Raw genomic sequence first — 21,761 nt, 5'->3', positions numbered from 1 at the left:
GGGACAAGGACAGCACTCACCCAGGGGAAGGACAGCCCTCACCCGGGCACAAGGACAGCCCTCATCCAGGGGAAGGACAACCCTCACCCGGGGACAAGGACAGCCCTCACCCAGGGACAAGGACAGCCCTCACCCAGGGACAAGGACAGCCCTCACCCGGGGACAAGGAGAGCCCTCACCCAGGGGACAAGGACAGCCCTCACCCAGGGACAAGGACAGCCCTCACCCAGGGGAAGGACAGCCCTCACCCGGGCACAAGGACAGCTCTCATCCAGGGGAAGGACAACCCTCACCCGGGGACAAGGACAGCCCTCACCCGGGGACAAGGACAGCCCTCACCCGGGGACAAGGACAGCCCTCACCCGGGGACAAGGACAGCCCTCACCCGGGGACAAGGAGAGCCCTCATCCAGGGACAAGGACAGCCCTCACCCGGGGACAAGGACAGCCCTCACCCGGGGACAAGGACAGCCCTCACCCGGGGACAAGGAGAGCCCTCACCCAGGGGGACAAGGACAGCCCTCACCCGGGGACAAGGACAGCCCTCATCCAGGGACAAGGACAGCCCTCACCCGGGAAAAAGGACAGCCCTCACCCGGGGACAAGGACAGCCAGCCCTCACCCGGGGACAAGGACAGCCCTCACCCGGGGACAAGGACAGCCAGCCCTCACCCGGGGACAAGGACAGCCCTCACCCGGGGACAAGGACAGCCAGCCCTCACCCGGGGACAAGGACAGCCCTCATCCAGGGGAAGGACAGCCCTCACCCGGGGACAAGGACAGCCCTCACCCAGGGGAAGGACAGCCCTCACCCGGGCACAAGGACAGCCCTCATCCAGGGGAAGGACAACCCTCCGGGACAGGACAGCCCTCACCCGGGGACAAGGACAGCCCTCACCCGGGGACAAGGACAGCCCTCACCCGGGACAAGGACAGCCCTCACCCGGGGACAAGGACAGCCCTCACCCGGGGACAAGGACAGCCCTCACCCGGGGACAAGGACAGCCAGCCCTCACCCGGGGACAAGGACAGCCCTCACCCGGGGACAAGGATAGCCCTCATCCAGGGACAAGGACAGCCCTCACCCGGGGACAAGGACAGCCCTCACCCGGGGACAAGGACAGCCCTCACCCGGGGACAAGGACAGCCCTCATCCAGGGACAAGGACAGCCCTCACCCGGGGACAAGGACAGCCCTCATCCAGGGACAAGGACAGCCCTCACCCGGTGACAAGGACAGCCCTCACCCGGTGACAAGGACAGCCCTCACCCGGGAAAAAGGACAGCCCTCACCCGGGGACAAGGACAGCCCTCATCCAGGGACAAGGACAGCCCTCACCCGGGGACAAGGACAGCTCTCACCCGGGGACAAGGACAGCCCTCATCCAGGGACAAGGACAGCCCTCACCCGGGGACAAGGACAGCTCTCACCCGGGGACAAGGACAGCCCTCATCCAGGGGAAGGACAGCCCTCACCCGGGGACAAGGACAGCCCTCACCCAGGGGAAGGACAGCCCTCACCCGGGGACAAGGACAGCCCTCATCCAGGGACAAGGACAGCCCTCACCCGGGGACAAGGACAGCCCTCACCCGGGGACAAGGACAGCCCTCATCCAGGGGAAGGACAGCCCTCACCCGGGGACAAGGACAGCCCTCATCCAGGGGAAGGACAGCCCTCACCCGGGGACAAGGACAGCCCTCATCCAGGCACAAGGACAGCCCTCACCCGGGGACAAGGACAGCTCTCACCCGGGGACAAGGACAGCCCTCACCCGGGGACAAGGACAGCCCTCACCCGGGGACAAGGACAGACCTCACCCGGGGACAAGGACAGCCCTCACCCAGGGGGAGGACACTGATAGGGCTCTGACACTATCTCTCCCTGTTCCACAAACTTTACATCTATTTCCAGATAAATTTCAAAAACATATGGCTGTAACATATAAAATCTGATGTATTACTAAACCTTGATCCTGGCTTTAAGAAAAGTAACAATTAAAAAAATAAATAAATAAAACCACAAATTTTTCACCACAAAATTACCTTAAGTTTCCAACGAGAAATCACATTCTCATTTCAGTCTTTCCTTTAGAAACACGTGAGGTGGCATCCTCGGTGCGATGAAACCAGCAGCATCGCACGATTATCCAAACCAGGCAAGCAGCACCCTTGCAACATCCCCATCGGGGACCATGGCGTGACAGCCAGCAGCCACCCCCATCCCCAGGTGCTAACGCGGTGAGGCCGCCGGCGGGGAGCACCCTCTCCTCTCCCAACTCCCCCAGACACAGGAAGAAGAAAGAAAAGAGGGAAGGCAGTGTCTCATCCACCCCCATTTCATGACCCTCCCCATCCTACTCAGTGTCTACATGGGTATATATCCTTCTCAACTATGGAATAATATAAAAAATAAAATAAATTTATATAAAAGAAAAGAAACACGAGAGGTGGGTCTGCCACTGTGGCAGAGCACGGTACACTGACACCGGCCTCCTTCGGGGCCCGGGGCTCCACTCTGAAAACTTCACTTATATCCTAGCTCACTTACGCGATAGTCTCGTGAAGACTAATCCAGGGACCCAAGCACAAATCACTGCTCCTACAAAAATGCTCCTTTATGTCACAGTAACTGCAGACGCAGCAATGCAGAAGCTTCCTGACATTCCTACTCGCCTGTAAGATGTCATCCTTAAACTGCTGGAGCGAAGAAGGGGCTCCTGGGGACACACGGAAACCATCCAAATACAGGCGGTACCCACTCATCTCTGACACCACTCAGGCCACCCTGACAGTGGCCTTCAGGTCGCCCGGCTCCAGCCACTGGCTGGGCACTCGGGCACACCTCCCACCCTGATGGCTTTTTATCTGCAGAAATCGTCAGGGTTATTTGCGTAAGATGCTCATACGAAGCACCCAGCACATTCCACAAGCGATAATCATAAAATTGAATTCCACCTCTACTTAATTCAGGGTTTTGTTTTGTTTTGTTTTATTTTTATTGGAAATTCAGATGTACAGAGAGGAGGAGAGACAGAGAGGAAGATCTTCCGTCCAATGCTTCACTCAAGTGGCCACAACAGCTGCAGCTGAGCCAATCTGAAGCCAGGAGCCAGGAGCTTCTTCCAGGTCTCCCACATGGGTGCAGGGTTCCAAGGCTTTGGGCCGTCCTCAACTGCTTTCCCAGGCTACAAGCAGGGAGCTGGATGGGAAGCAGGGCCACCAGGATACCAGCCAGCGCCCACATGGGATCCCGGCACATGCAAGACGAGGAATTTCACCACTACTCTATCCTGCCGGGCCCTTAATTGAATTTTTAAATGCACTCATTCCTTAGGCTCCAACACACAACACATTAAGAAAAAATTCAGTCACTGTCTAAATTACCAAGAGTTGCATATTAATTACGCTTTCCAAAAGAATGATTTTCAAGGAGACAAATACTGAAAAGACATAGCAGGATCTTTCTGGTCACGAATAGGCTAATACTATTCATTTAAGTCTTACTTAGAACCAAAGCAAGCTTGCCAGAAGGAGCGGGCTTGCCAGTTGCCTGCTGTCAGCAGCCTGTATGTGGGTCAAGGGTAAGCGTTACGCCTAGAAGCCAAGATAAACACAGAGAGATTATGTTCTGTGTTCGTGGTTTGTCTGACTGCAATCTCTCCGGAAGTCTGCGGATTCTTCCAAGAAAGGGTTTGGGGTGACCCTGCTCCCACCCAAGCACACCGCCTTCGGGGGGACGGCAGTATCCCACGCCGGGTGCTCGGCTGCCCGGGGAGCAGACAGGATGTCCTGAGCCTGGGCTCGCAGGAGTGCGTGGCAAGCGCTGGGTCACGGGGAAAGAACCCGGTTCTTCGATCACAGCATCTGCGCTCTACTTCTCATACAAGGAGGAATCCCTTCGAGACCGCAGACAGGCAAGCAAGAGCTGGCTCTGTGCTGGAAAGTTCCAGGCATCTAGTAGCACAGCCCTAAGAGGGCAGACACAACGGAGTCACAGGCTGAACGGTTTTGCTCAAAAGAGGAAAATCGCATACATTTTGAGCAAAATTCTCAAGAGTTGTGTGCACAAACAGCTTTACTGGCTGCCTTCATTATAAAAAGTGTCTGGAATATTCACAGCACCTAGAATGAACCTAGTCTACCTAGGCGAGCTGTATAGTGTGCACCCCAAGAACTGAGACCAATGGGGTTCTTTACGAGTATGTTTACCCTTTAAGGGGGACTGCTGTAACTGGAGGTGAGCAGACAGCCGGGCTGTCTGTGCTGTTCCAGGCCACTCCTTCCCACTTCAGCTGGAACTCCTGGTCTGCAAAGAGCCTTTCTCCAAGGTGGCACCCCCAGGTTCCGAGGCTTGCGAGGTGGACATCTTTTGCGGGCTGTTTTAGCCCGTTACACACCAATGAAAGCACCTCCCCACCAGCTACACTTGAGTCTCTATTCTGGGTATGATTTCCTTCCTTAGTTTGCATTTTACAGTTGAAACAGCCACCAGAAAATATAATCTTCATAAAATTAGATAATCCCATTTTCCTGTAAGGCAATTTCTCTTCATGTATTTGAGATGCTTTTCTAAACTAAGAAGCTTCTGCTCTTTCAAATAAGATATTTAGCTTTTTGTTCCACCTTTATGGGCCCTTCTGAACAGGCCAAAATAAAGGATGCATCAAATTAACTCCATTTTTAGCATTTTCATTTTCCTCTTATATAGTGAGCATGCAAATAAGCAATTTCTCTCTCAATTATAACACTGCTTACAGGACACAGCTGCTAGATTTGTGAAATTTACCAAGACCAGGTAAGCCAGTGGGCAGCGCCAGACCCCGAGGCGGCAGTCCCCCAGTCCCACTGCCGCCCAGCACCTGCAGTAATTCTCACCGTGTAACCCACGGGCTGCAGCGGGTCTCAATTCCTGAGCTTCTACACAGTGTTCTTTTTTAAAAAACTATTTTTACTTTTGATCATTTTTACCTAGTTGATTAGGACGATTAGGCTCAAGGATTGCAGGGAGGTGGGTGAGATCACCACTTCCGCATTCTCTTGTTTTCCTTCCTGTATCTGGGGGTGAGGGGAGACAAGGACAGAAGCCACACTCAGCCTCCCAAACTCCTCAGCACCCAAGGATGGAGGACAGCCACTCAACACCACCCCAGGGTCCCCGATGTGTGGCATGCCCCAAAGTCCTGCTCAAGAGATTTTGATAGTTCAGTAGTTCTGAATTTCTGCCAATCTTGCCACTCCAAGCACAACGAAATCTCTCCAGAATCCACTGGCTGACACAGTCCACCCTACAGTCTCCATTTGCCCAGATATTCATGGCCTATACTTGGTTGGGGTAGTTGATCAATTTGTTTTGACCTCTGTCCTCTGCTGAGGTACCAGTGTCCTCGGCTGTAGTACCAGGTGTCCTCGGCTGAGGTACCAGGTGTCCTCTGCTGTGGTACCAGGTGTCCTCGGCTGTGGTACCAGGTGTCCCCTGCTGTGGTACCAGGTGTCCTCGGCTGAGGTACCAGGTGTCCTCGACTGTAGTACCAGGTGTCCTCGGCTGTGGTACCAGGTGTCCTCGGCTGAGGTACCAGGTGTCCTCGGCTGTAGTACCAGGTGTCCTCGGCTGTAGTACCAGGTGTCCGCTGCTGTGGTACCAGGTGTCCTCGGCTGAGGTACCAGGTGTCCTCTGCAGACTCTAATGTACTGCCATATCCTCCATGTGCACCTGGATATGCTGCTCCATCTGAGCCACTGAGGAGGTCCAGCTCTGACACATGCACTCCACAGCCAGACCATGGAACCTGCAATTCTCTCCTTGGTTGGGGTTCTGAGTCCAGCAATTCAGTTGGGGAATCCCCAAAGAAACTTCACCTGAGGTGGTCCCAGGCCTGATTCTTGTGTGTGCCTGCCAGTACAGGGTCCGGCCATTCGTCGCCCCAATCAGCTCATGCACATGCTGGTGGCTGCAATTGCTGGGTCAGTCTGTCTCCAGCCCTGCAAGCACAATGGCCCTGTCACTGGGAATCCCTCAGGATTCATTCCTCACCTACAGCTACAGTGGCCTTATCCATGGATGTCCCTAGGCAGTAATTTCAGATCCCTAAGGCCCCAGAGCTCGCTGCCAGGCGGCCAGCGGGCAAAGCCTGGCTCCGTTGTCACTCTGGCCATCCACAAGCCCAGGATTCACCCACCGCGTGGCAGCAGTGGACAAGGAGCTAGGATCCCCAGCAGGAAGCCTGGCTAGGCACGCGGCTGGAAGATTCAGACAGCAGCACCTCTGAGCAGACTTACCTAGACTCCACCCACCAACATGGTGGCCTAAAGATGTGCTCTTTACTGAAAGCTTGTCACTGTGCTAACCACCTGGAATACCCATCTAAATTACTTTTGGTAACCTAATAGCTTTATCTACAAAGACAACATAATCATTTCCTGATTGGATTATATATTTCTGTGTTACAGAATAGAGCAGAACCCACTCAATGGTGATTTGCCACATTTTCATTATCCAGTCTTAATTAAGTTGTTGAATACTAATAGCAAATGTAATGTTTTCTAGGCTCTATAATTAAGTTACTGCTACAAAGAAAATCAATGTTTTCAAGGTCCTAAAGTGTCCCTTGCAGTTAAGATCTACATATTCATCTGCTACTGCTGTCACCTGCTTTAATCCCGCCTCCCCACTCACCCCCACACACAGACCCTTCTCTAATGGCCCTAATCCGGCCTCCTTCCTCTTGGGATTCAAATCTAAAGTTGGTCATTTTGCCAGTAGCCCTGTTCTTCTTCTCCTTGTCCATACTGGAGGCTAACAGATTCATAGGAAGACACGGGGTGGAAAAGACATCAGGGCACGGGAGGCTCAGCCCCAGCCGGCACACCCACATCCCACACTGACAGAGTACTGTATCCCAGCTACTCAGTTTCCAATCCAGCTGCGGGGAATGGGCCCGGGAGGCAGTAGATTCTGTGCCAAGTACTTTCCTGCCCCAGAAGAGATTTTGGCTTCAGCCTGGCCTCGCCCTGGCTATGGAGGCCATTTGAGGAATGAACCAGTGAATGGAAGATCTTCTACTGCTTTCAAATAAATACATAAACCCCTAAAAAAAAGTGAGTTCAAGAGTTCAGGAAAGTTGCTGAGGTTACCATGTGAAGCAATGGGGAATCCAATTTGGCTGGTGATGGGTACGTAACACCATTAAACCACATACTATGAAATGGCCAACTGTGGACCTGGCACAAAGGTTCAGTGAATAAATCCTCGCTCTACTTACACCAGGATCCCATATGGATGCTGGTTCACATCCCAGCTGCTCCACTTCCCATCCAGCTCTCCCTGCTTGTGCCTTGGGAAAGCAGTGGAGAATGGCTAAAAGCCTTGGGACCTGCCCCCATGTGGGACACCCGGAGGAGGCTCCTGGCTGCTGCCTTCAATCAGCTCAGCTCTGGCCATTGTGGCCACTTGGGGAGTGAAGCAGCAGACAAAAGATCTTTCTCTCCTCTCTGTAAATCTGCTTTTTCAATAAAAACAAACCTTATTTTAAAATTTGGCAAATCTTATGTTGCATGTATTTTACAGTGCAGAAGCAGTAAAGTCCATGAACAATCCAGTTTCTACGGATGAAAACACGAAGTCCTTTTGGACTTACTGCAGCTCTGTGCTCAAGCCCATCCTCCAGAACCAGCACAGCCACAGCACAAGGGAGGCGCCAGTCTCCGCAGCAACGCTGACGGGACAAAGGGGAGACATCTGCTCAGACACGTGTCCGGGGCACCCACAAGAAAGGAAGGCAAGCAAAGGATGAGAGCAACATACAAAATCTGCATGGAAGACGGGTCAGGCTGACGGATGCCAGCGAGAACAGGGGAGAGGACGCTCTGACGGAGCATCTGGAAAGCCCCAACAAGTGCATCCCCACAACCAAAAGGATGTCCGCCAGCAGTAAGAATGAAGGTCAGACTCAACAGCTTAGCTGTAAAAGGCTACTGATTAACCACTACTTCTCACTACCCTATTGGTTACAAACCATAACTGGCCTATGACCTCTTCAATTTACACCGTAATTTAGTTCTTATATGCCAGAACTCATATCACAAATGACAGAGCATCTCTGTCAGACAGCTTTGATCCAATTAAGATTGTCCTGTGTGTTTAAACAAATCTGGTTGAGTTTATTGAAATGTTGATAGTCGGCCTTGCATATGTTCTGTTTTCTCCTTCTAAAAATATAATTGCACTTAGCTAATAATGTTTAACTTTCCCCCAAAAAATGGTGACTGCCATCTCAAAACTTGTTGATAGGTTAGTTTTACACTAAATCCTGGGGAGATCTTTGTCTCCAAATCCAGCAAGCCTGTCCAAGGTAAGAGCTTTTGTATTTGTGATCTTCTCTGTGTTGATCTAATTAGAAACGTCCTCCATCTGATGGGCTGCCTTTCACTTATTAAAGGCATTTCAGTGTGGCTTACACATATCCAGTATATAACACCATGATCTATACAGTCAGATGACTTGGAAAGTCAGCTGGGAACCAACAGCATGGCTCAGTGTGCCAACTGCTGGCTTGCAATGCTGGCATCTCACAAGAATGCTGCTCCTGCCCAGCTCCCTGCTGATGCACCTGGACCAGCAGCAGAGGGTGGCCCAGGTGCTGGGTCCTTGTCACCCACACGGGAGACTCGGCTGGCTTTCCAGGCCTCTGATAGCCCTGAGCGTTTCAGTCCTTTGCAGAAGCAGCCAGCCAATGCAAGGTCTCTCTCTCCTCTCTCTCCACCTCCTCCCCAGCTCAGTGACCCCTGTCGGTTGGGGAGGGCAATTTCTCCTTCACAGCAGCTCTGAGCAAAGCTCTGGATCCTGACACTGGTCGCAACAGTTATCTGCATTCAGTGCCCGGCTGACCTGGCCCAGGACCTCTGCAGCGCCTGCACCGGCCAGCCGTGCCGAGCACCTGCTGCACTGTGCAGAGGACACAGTAAGCCCCAGGGAGGGGCACAGCAGTCGGCAAGTGGTTGCCGTGGCAGCTGGAGGGGCTTTATTTCAGGTGACCTGCACCTGTGACTGTGATGCTGTGCCAGGCTACAGGCGCACTGGGTACACGAGTCAAGATGAGGTCTTTCACGTGGAAGGTGTGCCAGGCTACAGGCGCATTGGGTACACACAAGTCAAGATGAGGTCTTTCACATGGAAGGTGTGCCAGGCTACAGGCACACTGGGTACACAAGTCAAGATGAGGCCTTTCACATGGAAGGTGCTTTAAGCCATGTCTTCATCCGAAGCTTACCATTTCAAAGTTCTTAGCCCAGAATTTTCAGGATCAAATTGGGTGAGCAGTGGTTTTCTTTCCTAAAACCAGACGCACTTACAGGAAAGTTTAGCAGGAACTTCCTGGAAGCTTCTTCCACCCATCCTGTCAGAACTGTGAGTGCTGCGTTGGGCCAAGCTTTCCCTGCAGAAAGACAAGGGTTCCTCCGCCTGCTGACAGGACCACACAAGGATTCCTTCCCGAAGCCGGACGATGTGTCAGCTAGCTTCTTAGTCCCACACTGCTGGGCCAACCCAAGACACCGAGGACTTCGCAATGTCATTTTCAGAACTGAGATTTCCTAATGTTCCTGAAACAACCTGTGAGCACCCAAGCACCAGAGACGGGCCCAAACATTCTGCATGCTCAGCGCACCCGATTCTGGATGTGCCGCATTCTGCCTCGCACAATGCCAACATGTCACGAGACCTTCCCTGTGATTCAGACTAATCCCAATTCAGCCACAGCTGGGTCATCTGCAGGCGAGCAGGCGGGTTCTGAGCTGCACAGTCCAATGGAGAGTGCCCCAGCCAAATGCAACAGACGGCATGATTTGTGTGAAGTCTCACAGCTTTGGCCCACATCGCGCCAAGACCCGACTGCCGGGGCCGTCACCACACCTACTACAACAAGCCCGCAATCTAAAGACCAACTCGGACTTATCAGCCATGCTTGTTTGGGGAATCTCTGCATGGAGGATGCTTTGGACTGTTTCCAGGAAAATTCTGCACAGGGAAAAATGCAATCCTTTAAATTATGCCCTGGGAACTAGCGCGATAGTGTAGTAGTTAAAGTCCTCACTTTGAACGCACTGGGATCCCATGTGGGCGCCGGTTCTAATCCCGGCAGCTCCACTTCCCATCCAGCTCCCTGCCTGTGGCCTGGGAAAGCAGTCGAGGACGGCCCAAAGCCTTCGGACCCTGTACCCGCGTGGGAGCCCTGGAAGAAGCTCCTGGATCCTGGCTTCGGATCGGCATAGCATCGGCCGTTGCAGCCGTTTGGGGAATGAATCATCGGACGGAAGGAAGATCTTCCTCTCTGTCTTTCCTCCTCTCTGTATATATGACTTTCCAATAAAAATAAATAAATCTTTTTTAAAAATAAATAAATAAAAACCATCAAAGTTACTCCTGACAGTTGCCTCCTCTAGTTGCATCCTGCCTTGGGCAATCTTTGCTGCCAACAGGTGGAGATGATGTACTGACAGCAATACTGGTCACTCAGGAGTGACTACACATTTTGCACACACACTCTGAAGGTTCCTGGGTGCTGCGGGGCTGGGTACTCCAGCTGCAGATCCTCTTCGCTCCTTGGTAAGCTTCAGGCTTTATGAGTAGCTCCAAGAGCCCTCTTCACTCTAACGTTTTGTGCATCAGTTTGCTTAAGCATTCTGAACAGCACCATGTCCAAGGCGGGCCTCGACTCTAAACCCAAGATGGTCTGCTTAACCACTTCTCCGAACTCGAATACTTCACCTTATCATAACCAGCTGTTTCCTCCAATTTCTTTTTTCTTTTTAAAGTCAAAGAGGTGTCTCGCACATAAAATTCATACACTCCATTGCCCGAGTCACAGCCCTATTCTTGGAGAGAACAGCCAATTCCACGCTCACCAAGTCCTTCTGCCTTGATGGTGTATGTCCTAGCATGCTGCAAAAAGTTCATGGAAATGGAATCAAATCTCATTTATGTGGGGAAAAAAGCCTGAAATCCATGCAGACTCACATTTCACAGAGCGAGCCAGCTCTAAGCTTCACACATCTGCGTTTTAGAAAGGCTTCACTCTTCTTATTTTTACTTTTCCCCAATTTGGTCCAAATCTTCACTTTCTTTTTTTCTCCCCGGAACAAGGCAAAGCCAGGAGCCAGCAGTTTCATCCAGGTCCCCCACGGGGGTAGCAGGTTGTCCCTGGATGTATCTCCCACTGCGCCCTCGGGCCACTGGCAGGGAGCTGGGTGGGAACTGTAGCCACCTGGAGAGGTATGTGAGCCGCAGAGCAGGCCACTTAATACCAGCCCATCTCCTAATTCTAGTTTTCTGTCCCTCTGACAAGACTTTTTTTTTTCCTAGTACTTACTTTTTACTTGAAAAGCAGGTTTACAGAGAAAAGGAAAGACGGAGATCTTCTCTGCTGGTTCACTCCTCAAATGGCTACAATAGCCAAAGTTGGGCCAATCCGAAGCCAGGAAGTTCATCTGGGTCTCCCATGTGGGTGCACAGTCCCCAGGCTTTGGGCCATCTGCCTTGACTCTCCCAGCCCACAAGCAGGGAGCTGGATGGTAAGTGGAGCAGCCAGGGCACGAACCAGCGCCCATGTGGGATGGTGGTGCCGCATGCAGAGGATTAACTCATCATGCCACCACAGTGGCTGCACTTCCCAGTTCCCTCCTGTCAGTTCAGGTTTTTACCTCTTATAATAACATTGCAACTTGTGTGAACAGACAAGTCCAACTATTACATACACTGCAGGGTCCTCTATTCCACAACAAAAGTCAGCAATATAAATACATTAAAGAACAAATACAGAGAGGGAAAAGTACCTGCTGCTTGCTCCCAACACCTGCAACAACCAGCCGGGCGGGCAGAGGCATGAGCTGCAGGAACTCGGGGTGCTGCCTCTCGGGGTGCAGCACAGTGGGAAGCTCAAAGAGGGAGCAGGGTAGGCTTGGGACCCAGACGTGCCTGGCCCACACTCTGTACCTGCAGTGTGGGGGGCCAAGCTGTCCTCCCTAGGACACAGCAGTCCCAGCCGAGGCAGTCGGTTACAGCAACACCTTTGCAACGCTAAAAAGACTCCCAGGTGCCGTTTCTCTGGGAAGCGCAGAATCAGTTAAAAAATTAAATCTATGGTAAAGGAGCAACATACGCCAGTGATTAAGAAAAACGAGAGGAAAGCCGTCAAGGCTGTTGTCTCCACATTGTCCTAACAAGTAGAACAACTCAAAAAAACAAGAACAACCTTAGCAAAAGCAGCCCAACAAGTCATCTCTACACGTTTCAAAAAATCAACTTCTTTGAGCCAGTAACCCCAGTCCTGGCAACAGCCACAGAGTAGCTCAGCACCTTCTATGAAACCGTGCTTAATTCTAGCAACTTTATAAAGTAAACGCCGTTACTGCCCCCACCTTATAAGTAAATTTAATCAATGGAAAGTGAGATCTTCACCAATAAGGAGACAAGCGATCAAGGCCACCGAGCGGCTCAATGGTCTCACCACACGATCGGACACAATCAGCCACCAGCGGCAGAGCTTGGCTGCCGGAGGCCAAGGCAGCGCCCGCCCTAACCGCTGCCAACCCGGGAGGGCACTTCACAAAGTTCACGGAGAAGCGGAAGTAACGGCATCCAGTCCATGCACATGTGCGTGTTCTGCAGGTGTCTCAGTCCGTTATCCCTGCGACTGCTACAGAAACCACAGGGAAGCTCCGTGGCTCACTCCAGGGCAACAGTAGCAGCAGATGCAGCCTGCATGCTGCAGGGCGACAGGGATACCATGTAACAAGTGTGCTGCAGCCAGAAGGAGGCAGTCACCCACAGACTCTGTGCCATCCTGTAAGTCTCCGTGTTCCAACTCCAGTCATGGCATGTCCTACGCTAGGCACGACCTCAAGCTTCCAGTTCTAAGGTAGCAGAGACCAGGTAAGAGGAGTGAAACGTGTTTCTGCCACGCCTTGTCATGCACAGATAGTTCTGTGGCAAAAGAAAAAAATAATGACAAGGAACTGTAGCAGCTACACCAAGGGGATTCAAGATACCTCAACTCTCACTTTGTTCTTGGAATAATCCCCAAAGGCAAACCAACTTAATCTCCCTGCGGCTTTCCTTCTCTCCCAAGTTCTCCAACTGACAGCTGAAAGCCTGGACACTGGGCCTGGAGCGATGGCTGAATGGGCTAACACTCCCCTCCCAAAGCCGGGATCCCATATGGGTGCTCCACTTCCCATCCAGCTCCCTGCCAGTGCCCTGGGAAAGCAGTCGAGGACAGCCCAAAGCCTGGGGACCCTGCACCAGCGTGGAGGCCCGGAAGAGGCTCCAGGCTTCAGAATGGCCTGACTCCAGCTGAAGCACTCGGGGAGTGAACCAGTGGACAGAAGATCTTTGTCTCTCCTCTGTGTAAATCCACCTTCCCAACAAAAATAAATCTTGGTAGAAGTCCTGGAAGTTTCAAAAGCTAAAAGAATGTTGGGCTAAGCTTTCTATAGGCTAAAGTCTATAGGACAAGGACTCTAAGGAATATGTCACATAGGAAATAGCAGCACTGAAACAAAATGAAGCCCAATTACCAGAAATGAAAAACGCAATGTAGCACATTTTAAATTCAGTGGAGAGTCTGGTAACCTAGCCTAGTGGCTAAAGTCCTCGCTTTGATCGGGCCAGCATCCCATATGGGGGCCAGTCCTAATCCCAGCAGCAGCCTGCTCCCCAGCTGCCCTACTGTGACTCAGCTCCCTGGGGAGACCCCAAAAAGCCTGCGGCTTCCACCTGGCCCAGTGCAGGCTGCCGCAGCCACGGGGGAGCGAGCCTGCAGGCGCCGGTCAAGGCTATTTCTTCCTCTAACTCTGCATTTCAAATTAAACAAATTAATGTGTTCTAATCTGCTAAGAAACTCTTACCTCTGGGAGAAGAAAAAGACCTCTAAAAGCACACATGTACACAATGTGAGCAGGACATGGGCAGGACCCTGCAGGACCCCTGCTGCAGGCGGAACGGGTGCCCACACACCGAGGGCATGACCCTGCAGGACCCCTGCTGCAGGCGGAACGGGTGCCCACACACCGAGGGCATGACCCTGCAGGACCCCTGCTGCAGGCGGAACGGGTGCCCACACACCGAGGGCATGACCCTGCAGGACCCCTGCTGCAGGCGGAACGGGTGCCCACACACCGAGGGCATGACCCTGCAGGACCCCTGCTGCAGGCGGAACGGGTGCCCACACACCGAGGGCATGACCCTGCAGGACCCCTGCTGCAGGCGGAACGGGTGCCCACACACCGAGGGCATGACCCTGCAGGACCCCTGCTGCAGGCGGAACGGGTGCCCACACACCGAGGGCATGACCCTGCAGGACCCCTGCTGCAGGCGGAACGGGTGCCCACACACCGAGGGCATGACCCTGCAGGACCCCTGCTGCAGGCGGAACGGGTGCCCACACACCGAGGGCATGACCCTGCAGGACCCCTGCTGCAGGCGGAACGGGTGCCCACACACCGAGGGGGACACCAGCTCTCTCCTGCCTAGTGTCCAGGGCCATCAGATTCAAACTCGGAAGGTAAAAGCATCAGGACCACAGGAGTGTCCAGGGTCTCACCTGCTGGTGTCCCCTCAGTGTGTGGGACCCAATGGAGGCTTGGCCTTTGCATCATGCACTAAGTACAAGCCAGGGGGAGCCCAGTCAACCACAAGGAAATGGTACAGTGGTACATCCCCCTACTTGTAATACTATGCATTCAGTAAAAATGTCACCAAACAAGCTGGGCACACAAAAATATATGATACTTCAGGTTGAATTTCAAATTAAATAAATTTAACACTACATGTAACTAAAACTGTTTTAAACCACACAAAAAATGCATAAGCACAAATGATTTAAGTGAATAAATCAGCTACGAAAAACTATTCAAAAGGTAATTGATTTAATTACGTGTAGACTCTCCCCTCAGCCCTTAAATCGCTGCTGAAAGTACTAACTGAACATCACATTAAACGCAGGAATTGACAAAAACAATCCATTACGAAAATTACCTCTCTAATTTTTTTTTCTTACCAGCACACCAATATTGGCTTATTCTCCAAAATTAATTACACCAGATTACCCAAAAGGTTGCAGGACAAATTAAACTGATATTAATAATGTTATCTATAATACATAAGTAATACTATCTTTTCAAAGGGAATGGAGATTTCTGACAATAAAAAACATTTGGAGACTCTTCTAATAAGTTATTGGCTAACCCAAAATGGACAACGAGACTTATATTCTGAAACAACTGTTAACAATTATAACATCAAGAATGGAGAAATGTGGTTTTCATATTTTAGGCAATATTGAAGAGCCTTTAACAACACACTTTTGTGGGGCCAGTACAGGTGGCTCAACTGGCTAATCCTCCACCTCGCAAGTGCCAGTACCCCAAATGGTCAATGGTTTGTATGCCAGCTGCTCCACCTGCCACCAGGTTCCTGCATGGGAATGGGGGTGGGGGAAGAGGAGGCCGGTCCCAAGCTTTGCGGATCTGCACTATGTGGGAGACCTGGAGGAAGCTCCAGTTTCCTGGCTTTAATTCGGCTCAGCTCCAGCCATGGTGGCTGTTTGGGGGAGTACACCAGTGCACAGATCTTTCTGTCTCTCCTTCCCTCTGTAAGTCTGTATTTCCAGTAAAAGCATACTAAACTTTAAAAACACACAAACACTCATTTTTGTAACTTAACAGTCACGTGAAGAAAAGTTCCTAACGGACAGAACCCCGCAGCCATGGAAAGCACCTTCCACTCACTCAAAGAGGTGTGTTCTCTGCAAATACAAAGAAGGATAAAACTAAAATGAAACAGGTAACACTCGACCTTGCTGGGTCTATTTTTAAAGTAGACAAGGCAAACGTCACAGCACAGCCAGGTGAGTCAGCCTGATGCCACCACCCCAGAAGGGCATGGGTTTGAGTCTCAGCTGCTACACAGAGGCACAGGGGCACGGGGGCTGACAGTTCCAGGCGCCCAGCTTCCTGCTGTAGCCACAGGAGAAACGAACCAGCGTCCAGAGCTCCTCCCTTCCCGACTCTACAATTCTGCCTTTCAACTAAGGAAGTAAAAATCAGCTTGCCACTCCCACTAACAGACCAAGCAGCAATAGCATCTTATCCTTACTCTCTCAAGCCCTAACTACCCCCACAGTCCACGCAAAGTGGTAGTTACACATCCACACGCAGAATGAGAGTTGAGGGCGTCAGCTCAGGACAGAAATGCTTCTCGCAGGAGTGGAGTGAGGAATCTAGCCATCAGACTTGTGAAAATTCACTATACAAGATTCCCACAACTCCTACAATCCATTCTCACTCAACACTTTATTTTTTTATTATTATTTTTTTTATTGGAAAGTCAGATATACAGAGAGCAGGAGAGACAGAAAGGAAAATCTTTCCTCTGATGATTCACTCCCCAAGCAGTTGCAACAGCCGGAGACGAGCTGATCCAAAACCAGGAGCCAGGAGCTCTTCCAGGTCTCCCACACGGGTGCAGGGTCACCAGGCTTTGGGCCGTCCTTGACAGCCTTCCTAAGCCACAGGCAGGGAGCTGGATAGGAAGTGGGGATGCCAGGATTAGAACCAGCGCCCATATGGGATCCCAGCACATTCAAGGCGAGGACTTTAGTCACTAAACCACTGTGCCAGGCCCACTCATAACACTTTAAATGTGGAAATTCAAAAACTTGAGAACACACAAAACTATGTCCAGCATCCAAGCAATCAATGGGTCTTTTTCTCTCTTCATGTATTTCCCTTCACGTTGTTTTTTAAGATTTTTTTAAATTTATTTTTTATTGGAAAGGTGGATATACAGAGAGGAGAGACAGAGAGGAAGATCCTCTGTCCGATGATTCACTCCCCAGGCGGCTGCAACGGCTGGAGCTGAGCCAATCCGAAGCCAGGAGCCTCTTCCGGGTCTCCCACGCAGGTGCAAGGTCCCAAAGCTTTGGGCTGTCCTCGACTGCTTTCCCAGGCCACAGGCAGGGAGCTGGATGGGAAGCAGGGCTGCCAGGACTAGAACCGGTGCCCATATGGGATCCCGGGCATGCCAGGCGAGGACCTTAACCACTGCGCCACCGCGCCGCGCCCTCCCTTCACTTTTTAATGTGCTCTGGGGCTTACAAAAAACTTTTTACCTACATTACGTCAGGGCTTTAGGGGAAAACAAAGTGTGTCAGTGATGGTGATTTAAGAAATACTAAAAACCCCTCGGAAAAGCCAAGAATCTTGTTTGTACCAGAAGCAGGCCCAGCAATACAGCCTGCTGCCCCAGTGCCCAGCTCCCCGCACCGCCCCACACCAGCCCTTCTGTGAGCGCGAGGCTGGCGACCAAACGTCGGGCTGGGCGCCAGTCAGCATTCAACTGCAGCCACTAGCAAGAGGCACACCTCTCAGCAAGGGAAGAACAGCTAGCTTACTTTACATCAACAGACACTCCCTTGAAACAGAAGCGCATCCACAACACTCCCTTGAAACAGAAGCGGGTGCCCAGTCCAGCCCCACACCTCGGAACACCAACACCAGTGGCAAATACCCAGTCAGGCAGTGCGCGGACACTGCCCAACAGCAGCGTAGCAAGCAATCACAGGAACCGGTTCAGAACAAAATGAGGCACTTGTCTTCCTCCCACTACAAACTGCTGTGAAATGCTAAAGCATTGTTTTTTTTTTTTAAGATTTATTTATTTAGGGGCCCGGTGCGGTGGCGCAAGTGGTTAAGGTCCTCGCCTTGCACACCTGGGATCCCATATGGGCGCCGGTTCTAATCCCAGCAGCCCTGCTTCCCATCCAGCTCCCTGCCTGTGGCTTGGAAAAGCAGTGGAGGACGGCCCAAAGCTTTGGGACCCTGCACCCGTGTGGGAGACTTGGAAGAGGCTCCTGGCTTCGGATCGGCATAGCATCGGCCGTTGCACTCACTTGGGGAGTGAATCATCGGATGGAAGATCTTCCTCTCTGTCTCTCCTCTCTGTATATCTGCCTTTCCAATAAAAATTAAAAATAAATCTTAAAAAAAAAAGATTTATTTATTTATTACAAAGTCAGATATATAGAGAAGAGGAGAGATAAGAGAGAAAGATCTTCTGTCCTATGATTCACTTCCCAAGTGACTGCAGTAGCCAGGCTGTGCTGATCCGGAGCCAGGAGCCAGGAACTTCTTCCGGGTCTCCCAACCAGGTGCAGGGTCCCAAAGCACTAAGCCGTCCTCCACTGCTTTCCCAGGCCACAAGCAGGGAGCTGGATGGGAAATGGAGCTACTGGGATCAGAACCAGCACCCATATGAGATCCCAGCGCGTTCAAGGCGAGGACTTTAGCCACTAGGCAACTACGCCAGGCCCCTAAAACATTGGTTTATAAAAAGAGGGAAGGGAGCAAGGACTTTATCTGGCAACCAGAAAGAATTTATACCAAAATAGTTGGCTCCGCAATACAACAAATTAAAAGCCCCAGTGTTACTTCAGCCCTAATGAACTGTTCTGTCCTTTCCAACTTTTGTTCTGGTGATCTGAGAAGACAATGTCTACACATCCCAGTCACTATTTTACCCACTGGGAACACACACGTTTCTTGAACATGTGTGTGCACAGTGCGAGGCTAGGCTGAAGTATACAGAACATGATGGGGTTTGTAACCCACATTTAAGAAACACTATGATGTGACAAAACCGAACCCTCAAACAGCTTCTGCAAGAGTTGGGCCGAACAGAGCAGGCAGAAAGAAGCAAGCTGGGTTAATCGGGAAGTAGGATAGGAACAGCCAGCATTAAACTCGGCTGAGCGGCGGAGTAGCAGCAGCCACACGTGGGCTTGGGTCCCAGCACGCACTCACGTGTGGCTGCTGTAAACTCCTCAAGGACAGGGACCCGCCGGCCTCCCTGGCAGCCAGGGCTCTCTGCGTAAACTGTGTCTGAGTGTATGCTAACCATGCAGGGCACCTTCCCTCCACTTTGAAACCACGAGCAGACTCTGCTCCCCACAGCTGGAACGAGCACTGCAACCAGCTCCTTGGCAGCCAAGTCACTGCCAATTTTTGCCAACGGAAGTAGTAAATGAAGACTGGGACGCAGGTGGATGGACATTCAGTGCCCGGCTCCTGCTGGTGGCAGCGGCAGGTCCTTCTGGCCACAGCCACAGGAGCAAGCAGAGCTCACCAGAGGGCAACGCCAGGTCCGTGGGACCTCTTCGCTCTGCCTGTGACACATGCCCTTCATCCCATCAAGCTCCTTTGTTCCAAGTCCCACTGAAGTTTGCTTTCTCTTACACACCTGACACGAAGTCAAACACGGTGATGCCCTCTGCGACAGCGTGCTGCTTCATTCAAGAGGAAAGAGAAATCATACACAAAACGTTCACAAATCCTCTAAATCCACATCTAAGTCACACCAAAAGAGCAGAATTTTTGTGACAGACTATCTGGTTTTGGAAAGAAAGGAAAAAAACCAGCAAATCAAACCATCCAGGTTGGCCCAAGCACACGGCCCACCACCTCTCAGAGATGCCTGCCAGAGCGGGGAGCAGGCTCAGACCCCGTCCCCACGCTCCTCACCACGCGGACACCCGCCCGATGATTCCTGCAAAGACCTTTCCTTTTGCCGGCGTGGAACGGCCCCAAGATGCAAGCAGCAGTCTTGTTTGGCCTCCAAGATGAGAAACCAACGCAGAGCTGAAACCACCAGCACATCGTCCTGTCTTTGCACGGGATTTGAGCCCAACTTTTAGTACATATGATTTCCATTTGACACACTTACTTCAAAATCCAATCTCTTCATAAAATACAAGAAATCCCCATCACATGAACACCCGAAAGCAACACATCCTTCGGAACCAAATGACCAGATGTTTAGCTGTTTCTCTCTCTCCTCTTCTTTCCCTGAACAGTATGCTCTCATTAGACAGCTTAACCTCTGGTTCACTTCAGAAGCAATTCTTCAATACTGTACTTAATATACATAAAATGGGTTTTGTCTTTCAAAATTATAAGTTACAGGATTCATGAAGTTTCATAGCTGCCCAGCACCCAGGCCCTGGGGGTCCCCAGCTTGCCCACGGCAACCCCAGGAGGCCCGCATCCTGTACCTGCTGCCTAGTACCCACTCACCACGCCAGGAGCCCCGAGAACACTGGCAGGGAGTCTACCCTCACCCCAACACACCCGGAAGACAGACGGCCGGCAGAGGGCAGAGCCAGGGAGACCCTGGGCAGGCCAGGTGGGCAGCACCGCCCCTGGCTGCCCTGAATCCCACCAACCAACAGGTCACAAAGTCGCACCTTAGTGCGGACCCTCAGAAACGAAGAGATTCAACGACGGCGGACCCAGTAAACACCTTCCCAACGGGCGCGCATGTCCATGGGCACAGTGTGCTCGGCTTCGGCATGCACTGCATGAGTCATTACAAAACCATGAGAGGCTTTAAGTCATACTAGGAACACTGCCATACACTGTGCGCTTTCCCGTTCATCCCGGCTCGGGCTGGGGACTGTGACCCCTCACCCATCACCTCCACTCGGAAGACTGCCTAAGGCAGGGCCAGACCCGGCCCCACAAACCAGAGGTCGGGAACAGGTGCGACGCCAGCCACACGGGCAGCGGGAAAGGGCAGGGTCCCAGCATCTCCGCCGTCCGCACAGCCCACTCGAGGGCTCCAGGCTGCGTGTTCAAATACCTAAACGCTGACTCGGGCCGCTTTCTGAATTCCACCTATTCCCCGTTCTCCATCTACTCCAAGGGCCCTCTCACGCGGATTCCACCAAAGTCTCGAGGGAAAAGGGGAGAAGCCGCAGGTGCTGTGCTTCCCCCGGAAAATGGAGCCTCACCGACGCACGCACAATTTTGCTAAAAAGTGGGATCGGCGCACAGTCGAGGCACGCAAAGCTACCTGTTGACAAGCAGCCCTGTCGGGGGCGGGAGGGGCATACCCAACAGTCCCACGGCTGACACTGAACTTCCCCGTAAATCCGACGACCCGAGCGCACTCCGGAACAGCTCCCGCGGCAACCCACGCCGTTCGCGCGACGGCTCGGGCGCAGCCGGGGCGGATCACCCGCAGCCTCGCACCCCGTCCGTCCGTGAGCCGACCCTCGGGGGCGGCGCCGCACGTGCCGGCTCGCCCCGCGGCCCCGCGGCCTGGCCACGCGCGAGCCGGCCCGCGGCCCTCGCCGGAGGCCGAGCCGAGGCCCCGGCGGGGAAGGCCGCAGCAGGCCCGGGAGGGACCCGCGCTCCCGCCCCACCCCCGCCACGGCCCTCGCCGCGAACAATGAGAGGCCGCCTCCCCGCCATCGCCGCCCCGCGGCGGCCGGGGCGGCGGGGTCGAGCCCCGCTCCCGGCCCCGCGGCCCCGCGGCCCGGCCCGAGCCGCCACTCACCGGCTGCCGCCCCCGCCCGGGCTCCGCGGGCCGCGGCCGCAGCGAGAAGGGCCGCCCGAGCCGCCGCGGCCGCCGGCGCCGCCGCTCAATATGGCGAGCCTGGGCTTCCGCAATGGAGCTCGGGAAACACCGCGGGGGCCGCTCAATATTCATGAGAGGCTGAGGGGAAGCGGCCGGCGCGCCGCGGGGAGGGCGGGAAGGAGAGCGCGGCGCGGGGCGGCGGCGCGCGGCGCGGGGGCGCGCGGGGCGGGGGCGCGCACGGCGCGGGAGCCGGGGAGGGGGCGCCCGCGGGCCCGCGCCTCAGCGCCTCAGCGCCTCAGCGCCCCGCACCCCTGCCCGCGCCCGCGCCCCTCGCCCCGGCCCCGCGCTGGACACGTC

At 53.1% G+C, this 21,761-nt stretch overlaps 1 protein-coding gene across 1 annotated transcript in view; it reads right to left on the bottom strand.

Moving 5' to 3' along the window:
- RNF2 (ring finger protein 2) overlaps positions 1-21,426 on the bottom strand; it is a 44,024-nt gene extending 22,598 nt beyond the window's left edge. Inside the window, exon 1 of the mRNA XM_040985370.1 lies at positions 21,384-21,426. The gene's annotated coding sequence lies outside the window, so the exon portion shown is untranslated. The remainder of the gene's footprint in view (positions 1-21,383) is intronic.
- Between the last annotated feature and the right edge of the window lie 335 nt (positions 21,427-21,761).

The sequence above is a fragment of the Ochotona curzoniae genome, unplaced genomic scaffold (genome assembly GCF_017591425.1).
Source record: "Ochotona curzoniae isolate NIBS_2020 unplaced genomic scaffold, NIBS_Ocur_1.0 contig_430, whole genome shotgun sequence".
Classification (NCBI taxonomy): domain Eukaryota; kingdom Metazoa; phylum Chordata; class Mammalia; order Lagomorpha; family Ochotonidae; genus Ochotona; species Ochotona curzoniae.
This window is presented reverse-complemented; position numbering and strand designations above follow the sequence as displayed.